The sequence below is a fragment of the Saimiri boliviensis genome, chromosome 12 (genome assembly GCF_048565385.1).
Source record: "Saimiri boliviensis isolate mSaiBol1 chromosome 12, mSaiBol1.pri, whole genome shotgun sequence".
Classification (NCBI taxonomy): Eukaryota; Metazoa; Chordata; class Mammalia; order Primates; family Cebidae; genus Saimiri; species Saimiri boliviensis.
Window position 1 is genome coordinate 106,416,666 of NC_133460.1, and position 12,339 is coordinate 106,429,004.

Below are 12,339 nucleotides of genomic sequence, written 5' to 3' on the forward strand. Positions count from 1 at the left end.
TGCCCAGAATATGAATAAAGAGAGCAACAGAATTCAGGGTTGACGTGAAGGTCTAGGAGGACCTCCATGTGACAACCTTCCCATGTCACTCCCTGCAGGTTCCAACAGTCTCAGGTCTTTGCAGTTGGGATGGCATGGCAGGGCACGTTAGACAGCCCCTCCTTGTTTGTGTGAGAGAAAGGGCCAAAAGAACAGTGAGGGCCTGGCCGGCTGCCCCCATGGGCTGCAATGGATCTAGATGCAGAAACTCTGCTGATTTGTTCCCCTGGAGGTGAGGCTGCGCTGGGAAACTGCAGCTGCCAAACCTGCTAGAGACTCATTTGCAAATGAGGACTCCAACCTGTTCACGTACAGGAGCCTCCACGAGCCGGGAGGGCGCCTGGGTCAGGCTGAGGCTCAGAAGACAATGGATGCTAGTCTTGGCTCTGCCCCTGCCCCTGGGTGGTTCTGAGCCCACAGGCAAGACGCTGAACCACTTGGCTTCAAGTTTTCTCATCCTCAGAACCCAGGAGAACTTGAGCATTTTGAGAGCGGGAACTTATCTGTCTGGTTCACCAGCCCGGGTGCCCACAGGTGATAAGGGATAGGTCCTTCTGAAATCATGAACAGTCAGGGAATCGCACCCATGGGCCTCTTCTGTTGTAACGATCAGACGTGAGGAAGCTCTGAAGGTCTGTAACATAGCCGAGGTCAGCAGCCATGGGGTTATTCTCATCCCTGACACTTCGCAGCCCCTGGCTGAGGCACCCCCATCCTGGTATTTGGGTACCTGCCTGCGAAACCACACTTGAAATCAGAAGGACACTTGGTGAGTGTGGGACATGAGCCTCAAATGTGGAATGGATGTGTCTTGCTGGCTGGGGGAACACCTGCAGTGGGGGGTGTCTGGTGGCTGTGTCTTCCCTGGCCAGTGCAGATGGGGACAGCTACATTTTTTCCACTCCTCTGCTTCTTCTTAACTCCTCGTTAGCTCCTTCCCTTAAGCCATGTTGCCCTGGACATAATCCAGCTAACCAGTCCCAACTGGGTTCCATGTGTATCCAGGACGTGGGTGAGATTTGGAAGAACTTGGTGAGCATATCCGGGAAGACACCTGTGTCCCCAGCAGTGTGGCTGAGCTCTGCCTCGTTGGGGCCTGCATCCTCCCTTTACCAAGGCAACCTCGTTTCTTGTACCCGTGTTTAAATATCTTTTTCTGACTTACGTAAACAGCACTTATGTGGTGTGTCTGTATGTAGACATCTATGTATGTAATTGTACATACGTATTTATGTATCTTTGTGTAAGTTTATATATAATTATTTTATCTGAAATAGGGTCGTTATATATACCTTTCTTAATTTGCTGATTTTTTTGCTACTTTTCACCTAACTTGGAGCTCTCCTGACTATACGTGTAATCCCACTCACCTTTGTTAACAGCTGGGTGATACCGATGGGGGTGGGTCTGTCCCCTACCAGGTGCTTGGGGAAGCTCTAGCGGTTGGCCAGAGGTGATTGCTCTTTGCTGAGTTCTTGAGTCTTCTTTATGGTTTTTTCATCTCCTCTGTCACTCTTTTTTTTTTTTTTTTTTTTAAATGAGCAGAGCCATGTTCTCATCATGTTGCTCAGGCTGGTCTTGAACTCCTCCTGGACTCAAGCAGTCTTCCTGCCTTGGCCTCCCAGAGTGCTATAATTCAGGAGTAGGCCGCTGTGCCTGGCCTATCACTTACTTTTTTTGGGGGGGGGCGGGGGGGATGGAGTTTTGAGTTTTGCTCTTGTTGTCGTCCAGGCTGGAGTGCAGTGGCGTGATCTTGTGATCTCGGCTCACTACAGTCACCTCCTCCTGGATTCAAGGGATTCTCCTGCCTCAGCCTTCTGAGTAGCTGGGATTACAGGCACATGCCACCACGCCCAGCTAATTTTTATATTTTTAGTAGAGATGAGGTTTCACCGTGTTGGCCAGGCTGGTCTCAAACTCCTGACCTCAAGTGGTCCACCCGCCTTGGCCTCCTAAAGTCCTGGGATTACAGGCATGAGCCGCTGTGTCTGGCTGTACTCTTTATCAGTGCTATCTATGTGTCTGCCTTTAACATTGCCCTGCCCCCTCATTTGATTTGGGTTCCAGCCAGATACCCAGACTAGACTATAAAAGAAGGCTAAGTGTGTTTCCAGAGACGACCAGACGGGGCTTTTTGTTGAGTAATGTGCAGGATCCTTTAGGGCAAGCTTTGTGTCACGTGACTTGGTTGAACCGAACTGTTTGTATTCTCTGGGGTCCTGGTTGTGTTTCAGATGGGTAAGGGGGTACTCATTTGCTTGTTAAGTGGCTTGTGAATAAGTAGGCATTACTGTGATTCTTTTCTCAAGAGAAAATACAAGGACTTTAATGACAGCCTGTTGAAAGCATCTTGTTAGGTGTTTTTGAATTCAGTTTTATATTCTTTTCTTAGTAGTATCCATAAGCAACTCATTTTCTATTTTATATATATATATATATATATATATATTTTTTTTTTTTTTTTTTTTGAGACGGAGTTTCGCTCTTGTTACCCAAGCTGGGGTGCAATGGCGCGATCTCGGCTCACCGCAACCTCCGCCTCCTGGGTTCAGGCAATTCTCCTGCCTCAGCCTCCTGAGTAGCTGGGATTACAGGCACGCACCACCACGCCCAGCTAATTTTTTGTATTTTTAGTAGAGACGGGGTTTCACCATGTTGACCAGGTTGGTCTTGATCTCTCAGCCTCGTGATCCACCCGCCTCAGCCTCCCAAAGTGCTGGGATTACAGGCTTGAGCCACCGCGCCCGGCTTCTATTATATTTTTTAAGCATCTCAGTTTAGTGGTCAGGCGCAGTAGTAGCTCATGCCTATAATCCCTGCAATTTGGGAGGCCAGGATGGCAGGGTCACTGGAGGTCAGCAGGTTGTGGTGACACGCACCTGTGGTCCCAGCTACTCGGGAGGCTGAGGCAGAAGGATATCTTGAGCCCAAGAATTTGAGGTTACAGTGAGCTATGACTGTGCTACTGTACTCCAGCCTCGGTGACAAGCAAGACTCAGTCTCTCGGGGGAAAAATCCAAGGTTTTTTGTTTGTTTGTGTGTGTGTTTATTTCTGTTTGTTTTGAGACAGGGTCTTGCTCTGTTGCCCAGGCTGGAGTGCAGTGGCACAGTCACTGCTCACTGCAACCACCTCTGCCTCCTGGATTTGAGTAATTTTCCTGCCTCAGCCTCCCGAGTAGCTGGGATTACAGGTGTCTGCCACCACGCCTGGCTAAGTTTTATATTTTTAGTAGAGACCGTGTTTCACCATGTTGGCCAGGCTGGTCTTCAACTCCTGGCCTCAAATGATTTGTCCACCTTAGCCTCTCAAAGTCCTGGGATTACAGGCATGTGCCACCGTCCCCAGCCAAACCTGAGTTTTAAGATTCCAACTTAAGTTACTCAAGCAAGGAGTTTAGCTGCCAAGAGAATTTGGGGATACGGGTGTGTGACGGAAACTAAAGGGGTGGCCCGAGGCTCTTCTTCCTTTGTTTCTCCTGACACTTGATTCACAGTCTAGCCTTTCTCCAAGAAAGCATAGCAGGATCCACTTACAAATTGGTGAAATCATGAGCAGGGGTTATGGGGGCTCGCTCAGTGTCACTCTGCACGTCCTGGAGTGGGCCCACAGCCACTAGAAGGTCACTTCTCTTTCGCAAAGAGCTTTGTGTTGTCACAAATAAGCTGATTTCAAAACCAAGTCTGTATGTGTTAGGGGAGTGAGTTTCAGCAGACACGTACGCACACCCACATGGCACAGCACCACACTGAGCCCCCTTCATTCTGGAAGCAGTCCCCTGGCCCCGGATCTGGTTGTATGTCCCTTGAGGGGAGGAAGAAGTTGATCTCAGCATCACCCAGTGCTCACCCTTTCCTCAGCACCGTCTGTTGTCCACCGGCGGCCTGGCTTGGCACCAGCCACAGTTTGTACCTGGCCTCCAGGGCCTCTTTCGTATCCAGCTCAGCAGCTTTGACCAAGTAAAACAGAAGACTTGGTCTGCTTGCTAGCAAAATTACATTTTCCCAAATTTATTATTATTATTTTTGAGACAGTAGGCTGGAGTGCAGTGGCACAACCTTGGCTCACTGCAACCTCAGCCTCCCAGGTTCAAGGGATTCTCATGCCTCAGCCTCCTCAGTATCTGGAATTACAAATGCACACCACCATATCCGGCTAATTTCGCCATCTTGGCCAGGCTGATCTGGAACTCCTGATCTCAGGTGATCCTCCCTGCCTCGTCCTCTCAGAGCGTTGGGATTATAGGTATGAGCTGTTGTGACTGTCCCGTTTCCCCAAATTTCTAAGGCTTGGAGGCCAAGGGCAGAGTCAGAGCTGCAATAATGATGGGGAGGCAGTATCCATACAGTCATGTATATCCCTAATTATGTGACAGTCCCTGGGCCTGGGAGGTCAGGTGATTTGCCTAAGGTCACGCGCTCGTCCGGGGAGCTGAGACGGAGCCTGTTGTGGTCTCTGGCTGTCTGTGGGTTGCCTGCCCTCCATCCCACCTGCTGACTGCCTTTTGGGGAAGTCTGTGTCCCCATTCCATTGAGTCTCAGCAGGTTGCTCGTTTATTAAGTTTCCTGCCCTCTTCCAGCCAAGAGACCCAAGAGAAGCCAAGTTGATGCTCCCTCCCTGGAACTTAAACCGTGAGCTGAGAGCCAGAAAATACTGGCAGGGCTGAAGTGCCCTTATTTCTGTCTCTTCAGATGTGGCTCCTTAGCTTCCTTGGGTTTTCAGGAAATCCTATTCTGCTTTATTTTATTTATTTATTAAGAAAAAAAATATTTTGAGACAGAGTCTCACTCTAGCATCCAGGCTGGAGTGCAGTGGTATGATCTTGGGTCACTGCGACGTCTACCTCCCAGGTTCAGCCTTGCCTCAGCCTCCCAAGTAGCTGGGATTTTTGTATTTTGTAATTTTGTTTTTAGTAGAGATGGGGTTTCACTATGTTGGCCAGGCTGGTCTCGAACTCCTGACTTCAGATGATCTGTCCGGCCTCCCAAAGTGCTGGGATTACAGGCGTAAGTCGTGGCTCCTAACCATGGTTAGTTTAACTCTAGAAGTGGGTTCCTGTTTCTTGTCAGCTGTATTCGATTAATACCTGGCCATTGCCCAGCCATGGGACTCCTTAGTCTGCGATGCTGTTTCCTCTTGGTCATGCCGCTGCTATAACCTAGCAACAGTTAGAACGGTGATGGCTAGTGTCCTGGGTACCCTGGAAATGTCACAACATAGCCACAAAGTGATAGCTACTTGATTCTGAAAGTAGGACCTGCTGGGAATCTCGGGGTAAATGTGTTGCCATCTGCTTTGATTTTTCTTGAGGTAGCCATAGGTGTCAGCCTGGAAAATTCTAGCAGCCTGGCTCGCCAGAGCTAGCTCTTTGTTCGTTCATGGAAGGCAGCACCTGGCTGGCTGCTTCTTAGTCACCTGACCATCCACTGGGTCTCGGCATCTGCTTGTGTTGAAATCATGTTCTTATTTACCTAGATAATGATATCAAGGAGCAATTCCTTTTCTCTATGCAGGACAGATGAATTAAAGTAAAAGACCATTTTGTCAGCCCTTAAAATATGACCATTCTGATCGTACCATTTTATGCCAGAGAGGTGTGTGTGTGTGTGTGTGCATAGACTGGGGAGGGGGGAAGCCTTTATTGGCAAGACTATCTGAAGGTCTCATTCAGTGGAATATTTTGTTGAATAGAATCTAGCATGCAGCCGTTTCAAAAATACGCACTTACTCACAGATTCATCAAACTCTTACATGAGATGAAGAGATGAATGAGACTGTCTGATCTGTCGCTGCGGGCTCAGTTTTGTCTCTGGAAGGTCTCTCTCTCTCTTCAGGGATGGCAGCTGGTCTTTCAGCCTGGACAATGCTGGCTGGTTTTCCCCAAGCAGGGCTTTTGTCCTGAGCTGTTGCTTTTACCTGGGCTTGATCTTCAAGGGAAAAAGAGGTAGGAGGCGGATGGGGGCTCAGAAGAAGGAAGCCCCCGTCTTTGGCCTGAGCTGTGTCCTTTCACTCTGAGGGGTGGTCCTAAGACCCTCCCTCCAGCTCCTGGATCCCTTTCATGTTCAGAACTGCAAACTGGAATTCTAAGGAATTGACCTAGATTCGAGTATGGAAGTCTCCTCTTTCCCTTAAGCAGTGCTCAAGAAGGAATTATTTCTTGATAATCGGGTAACATTCAAATGTTATATAAACTATAGATTTTTTTTTTTTTTTTTTTGAGACTGAGTTTTGCTCTTGTTGCCCAGGCTAGAGCGCAGTGGTGTGATCTCAACTCACTGCAACCTCCACCTCCTGGGTTCAAGCAATTCTCTTACGTCAGCCTCCTGAGTAGCTGGGATTACAGGCATGTGCTACCACACCTGGCTCACTTTTTCTATTTTTAGTAGAGATGGGGTTTCTCCATGTTGGTCAGGCTGGTCTCGAACTCCCAACCTCAGGAAATCCACTTGCCTCAGCCTTCCAAAGTACTGGGACTACAGGCATGAGCCACCACACGCAACCCCTGTAAACTTTACATTTCCAGGATGGGTGTTGTGTTTAGAGCAAAGGCTCTTGTTTAGAGGGAGTGCTTAATGAAGGTAGGCCCAGTTCTGTGGAATTTCCAGCTGTCAAGCATGGGCTGGTTACCTTGGGCAAGCCACTTCAGCTCTCTGGGCCTTAGCTGGGGTAAGTATATTGGAATAGGATATGATGTGTAAATTTTCCTCCAAAAGATGTTATGGCCTTTGCAATTTATTATTCCAAGGCTTTGAATTATCTCCAGTAAAACTTGAGCAAATGTAACCATTTAATGATATACTGGAAACTACATCTATAGTACCTCTTTATTAAAAAATGCTTATGTTTTAGTTAGAGATACATTCACATGTTCACACATGTGTGTCTGTATGTGTGTATGTGTATATTATATATGTGTGTGGATGCCGATCTTAAACTCATTTGTTGTTGTAGTTCATAGAAATAAAAACCTGAACATATTTAAACCAAATCACCAATACAGGGAAATAGGCCGTTGGGATCTGCATTTTCCAGCTACCTGCCTCTTGCTTTGGGGCCAGTTTCCATGCCCTTCTTTGACACAGTGTCAACTGTGGAGCTGCTTAGGTCAGTACTGTGTGGAGCAGAGGTTTCTCTGTGGGACTTTGAGACCAAGAAAGTACTTCAATGTTTTTAAGCCATGCTAGTTCACAGTGGAGAAGCTCGGCAGGGCCCTGCTCTAGTGGCAGCTGTCTGTCCACATTGGGGTCGCATGTTTCTCTCTTCCCTTCTTGTTTGTGCACACTGCACTGTGTGCTATTGGATATCATCAACACATTGATTGCCTTGTACTGATACATTCATCCAGTTTGTATAGCTGGTAGACCCTCCTGCCCTTTCTGCCTTATTCAAAAATATTCCACGATCACAGGACAGGCCGTTAAAAATCAGGGGCTGCGTGGCGATTCCTCAAGGATCTAGAAATATAAATATCATTTGCCCCAGCAATCCCATTACTGGGTATTTACCCAAAGGATTATGAATCATTCTGCTACAAAGACACATGCACACGTATGTTTATCGTAGCACTGTTCACAATAGCAAAGACTTGGACCCAACCCAAATGCCCATCAGTGGTAGACTGGATAAAGAAAATGTGGCACATATACACCATGGAATACTATGCAGTCATAAAAAAAAAGGTGAGTTTATGTCCTTTGCAGGGACATGGATGAAGCTGGAAACCATCATTTTCAGCAAACTGACACAAGAACAGAAAACCAAACACCACATGTTCTCACTCATGGGAATTGAGCAATGAGAACACATGGACACAGGGAGGATAATATAACACACTGGGGCCTTTTGGGGAGTGGGGGACTAGGGGAGGGACAGCAGGGGGTCAGGGGATTGGGGAGGGATAACATTGGGAGAAATAATGTAGATGATGGGGGATGGATGCAGCCAAGCACCATGGCGCGTGTATACCTATGTAACAAACCTGCACGTTCTGCACATGTACCCCAGAACTTAAAGTATAAAAAAAAAAAATCAGGGGCTGTTTGTAATTACTCATGGGTGCATCTCAGGACTCTTTCCAGTGATGTGCAGCCAGGGGAGAGATCAACAGGTATTCGGCTGCCCTTCATGGCTCCAGCCCCCAGAGTCAGGTTTTCAGGTTCCTCCAAACAACTCAGTTGCTCTCCACGATAGACCTTATAATACAAACATATTGTAAATTGAACTTGCTAAAAATATTTGGAAGCCACAGATGTAGTGAAAAGGGCACAGATTTTAGAGGCAGGCAGTTCTGGATTTGAGAGTTCGCTTCCATCATTTGGTAACCATACGGCCTCTGGCAAAGGAATTTGGCCCTCTAATGCTGAATTGTCTCATCTGTAAAATGGGTCTGCTCTCTGGCAGCCGGGATCTTTTTTTTAAGAGTCAAGGTCTTGCTCTGCCCTTCAGGCTGGAATATAGTTGTGTGATCATAGCTTGCTGCAGTCTCTTAACTCCTGGACCAAAGGGATCCTCCCGAGTCAGCCTCCCATGTAGCTGGGATTACAAGTGCGCACCACCATACCTGGCTAGGCAGGACATTTCTGAAGAATTCAGATGTGTGTACGATGGGCCTACTTTTGTGCCTGACACATAACAGTATATTCAACAAATGGTAGTTATCATTATCTGATAATTAAAGTGTGACAGTTCAGGGGTGTCCAATCTTTTGGCTTCCCTGGGCCACATTGGAAGAAGAACTGTCTTGGGCCACACATAAAATACACTAACACTAATGATAATTGATGACCTAAAAAAAGAAAAAGAAAGAAAGAAATCACAACAAAATCTCATAGTGTCTTAAGAAAGTTCACGAATTTGTGTTGGGCCTCATTCAAAGATGTCTTGGCCGCATGCAGCCTAGGGGCTGTGGACAAGGTTGGTTTACACTGTAGAACTAGAGATATTTTATTGCATTTGCATATTTTCTTCTGTGGTGGACATAGTATGTGCATATCCTGATAAATCTATTTTCCTATAATGTGGAGATTTCAGCAGATTGTAATGACATTTCACTTTCTGCTACATTTTTTGCAGCAAATTTATTTTCTTTCATTTTTAAAATGTGTGAAGGCTTAACAGAATAATTTCTTATACTTGGGTTTTTTTCTAGGAGGAAAAAAAAAATCAGAGCTGGTGAGAATTGCGTTTATACACTGGGACCCCAAAGTGCTGCTTTATTTTCATGTACTGACTCGTTGGGGGTGGGCTGTCGAAATCCTTGCTCTTAGAAATGCATTTGAGCCCCTGGGAAACTGAATAGGGAAAAAAGAGCTAATTAAAAAAGCTGCCATCCACCTCCTCTAATTAACTTGCTCTCTGCTCCCAAGAGAGGGTTCAGAGATAGGAAAACAAGGCAGGCAGCACCGGAAGGGAATGCCATCCTCGTGGTCCATGTGGCCCCTGGTGTTTTGATGCAGAAATCGTTCACAGTGAACAGGCAAGGGACCACAAAGGGGCTTGGTGTGCCCTGGTCACTCCATGCTCTGCCTTCCACACAGGGTGATAGTGAGCGGCGGTCCCTCCTGGCAGGTGCGCAGGCTGGGCAGCTGCTGCAGCGGAGACCTCATTGGAATTCAGCAGCTAGAACCGAAGGGCATCCGGCCCTCCCTGTTGCTTGCTTGTGCTGTTGAGAAAGAGCAGGGCCTTTTGTGCTTCAGAGCCTGACGTCGCCAGTGCCCAGGAATGCAGGAGCCATGGGACAGATGAGCCCTCAGGCTTTCCCCGAATCTCTGCGTGAGTGGGGCAGCCTCGGGGCCTCTGGACGCGGGAGAAGCTCACGGCATCTGTGGCTGGTGGTGCAGCGAACTTTTTTGGTAACATTGAAAATTTAGATCCAAGAGATACCAGCAGGGGAATTAGAGGTGAGAATTTGGGCGACAGAGGCTGTTTTTCAGCGGAAATGGCCTATGCCTCCTGGCAGACGTGGTCCCCAGTGGAATGGGCTCGGTGGATGTGGACAGCGGTGACCAGCAGTGGGGACTCCAGTCTGCCGCACCAGGGAGGCTCTGGAAAAAGGCAAGTTAACTCTGTATCGTGTCCGTGTTGCTCATAATGGTGCAGTGCTCGGGGCCTGGTGAGGAAGCTGGTTCTCAGGGCTGTAACCCGGGGCCCTGTGTCAGGCCGCCAGGCTGATCCGAACTCTCATTCTTCTTTGTGGCTCAGTTGCGTGACCTCCTTTCGTTTTCCACACGGATGAACAGATGCTTCAGGTACCTCGATCTGTTGTGGTGCAAGTGTGGATCTTACATTCTCCCCACAGACAAAAGCTAAGCCCTTTGATATTCATGAGTGTTTGTAAGAAGTCAGTATCTTCTGCTGTGTTTGCATGAATTATTTCCTCATGAAATTTAATAGTAGACTGGCTTCGGCTCATTGGACCCCATCAAAAGCAGCGATGATGTTTCTTTTAAACTCTGGTTCCCTGGAGGCTTTGTGACTGGTTGGAGGAGCTAAGGTCCTTGCGGGGGTGGAGGGGGACAAGGGGGTCTTTGGCGCTGATGAAGTAACTCACTAACAAACTAGTTGTAAAAGCATTGATACAGACTTTCTGAAGGGAACTCACCAAATTGCTCTTTCCTCTAGTCCCAGCGGATAGTGGAGGGATTGGTTTGGTTCCTGGTGCTCTCTGCCAGCTGGCTGGTGGACTTTAGAAGATGGTGACCTCTCCTGGGGGTCCCTGGTCCTTTGGTCCTTGTGGAAGCTCACCAATGTGAACATCTCAACAGCGTTGGGTGGCGTGGCTTGCTGACGCCGGTGCAGCTTGGTGCACATACCGTCCCTACTCACCTGCCAGGTCACCCTGATGTCATGTCTTCACCAGATGTGCTTGCTGGGATCATTTGTGCCAATCAGCCACCCTAAGTGTCCACCCTCTTGATAATTAACCCCCTCGTTGCAAATGACTAAATCAGTATTTTGATCTGTTTAACCCTTCCGAAAAGGACTCAGCCCAGCTGCTGCTGCTGCCGGGTGCTAGCTGTCCTTTGAGGCAAGGCTGGGCTCGGGACCGCAGGCCCTTGGCATCTTGAGCGTAGGTGGAGCTGGCTTGGTACTGGGGGGAGCCTTATTCTTTCTGGCTTAAAATTTTTTTTTTTTTTTTTTTTTTTTTTTGAGACGGAGTTTCGCTCTTGTTACCCAGGCTGGAGTGCAATAGCGCGATCTCGGCTCACCGCAACCTCCGCCTCCTGGGTTCAGGCAATTCTCCTGCCTCAGCCTCCTGAGTAGCTGGGATTACAGGCACGTGCCACCATGCCCAGCTAATTTTTTTGTATTTTTAGTAGAGACGGGGTTTCACCATGTTGACCAGGATGGTCTCGATCTCTCGACCTTGTGATCCACCCGCCTCGGCCTCCCAAAGTGCTGGGATTACAGGCTTGAGCCACCGCGCCCGGCCTCTTTTTAATTTTTTTTAAGAGACAGGGTCTTTCTCTATCACCCATACTGGGGTGTATTAGCACAGTCATAGCTCGCTGCAGCCTCAAACTTCTGGGCTCAAGTGATCCTCCTGCCTCACCCTCCCTATTAACTGAGACATAGGCACGTGCCACCAAGCCTGGCTAATATTTTTATTTTTAGTTTATAGAAATAGGGCCTCACTGTGTTGCCCAGGCTGGTCTCAAACACCTGACATCAAGCGCCCCTCCCACCTCAGTCCCCCAAAGCGCTGGGATCAGAGGCGTGAGCCACCGTGCCTGGCCTGCTGGTTCTTCTTCAGCGCGGGCCAAGGCTTGGCCAGTTGCTTCTCCTTGTTAGCGGGCAGAGTTTCTCCAGATGGATTTTCGGTCCAGTTTTCTGGATGAAGAGCCTTCCTTGAGAACAGACTTTCCTGCAGACCAGCGAGGGCCATTTTTTTTCATTGTGTCGGGGTTGGTGGCTGTGCTTTGTGTCGGTCTGATGCACCCTCTGCCTGGCCGGCTGGCTTCACTCCATTCACCCACTCACCAGATGTTCATTCCCGGCCCTCTGCTGTAGGCTCGGGGATACTGTGATAAACAAGGCCGGCTGCCCTCCTGTCTTTTGATCTCAGTAGAAGAGAAAGACAGTCAACACTACTAGAATAAGTCTATACTCACAAGTTATGAGAGTGCTGAGGAGGCAAGGCAGTGGAGAGGATGATGGGGTGGCATCCTGTGGGTGAGTTGGCACCATGGCATTGAACATGCAAATGCCTCTCTCTCTCTTTGAATCCACACCCGATAACGAGCAAGTGTGGAAGTTCATCCAGAATCTGCCCTGTGTGTATTTGCCACTGAGGCAAGAAGCGT

The 12,339-nt window shown here is 48.3% G+C and overlaps 1 protein-coding gene across 23 annotated transcripts in view; it reads left to right on the forward strand.

Moving 5' to 3' along the window:
• The window catches only part of TACC2 (transforming acidic coiled-coil containing protein 2), a 254,931-nt gene that overhangs the window by 187,823 nt on the left and 54,769 nt on the right, over positions 1–12,339 (forward strand). The gene's annotated exons all lie outside the window — the stretch shown is intronic.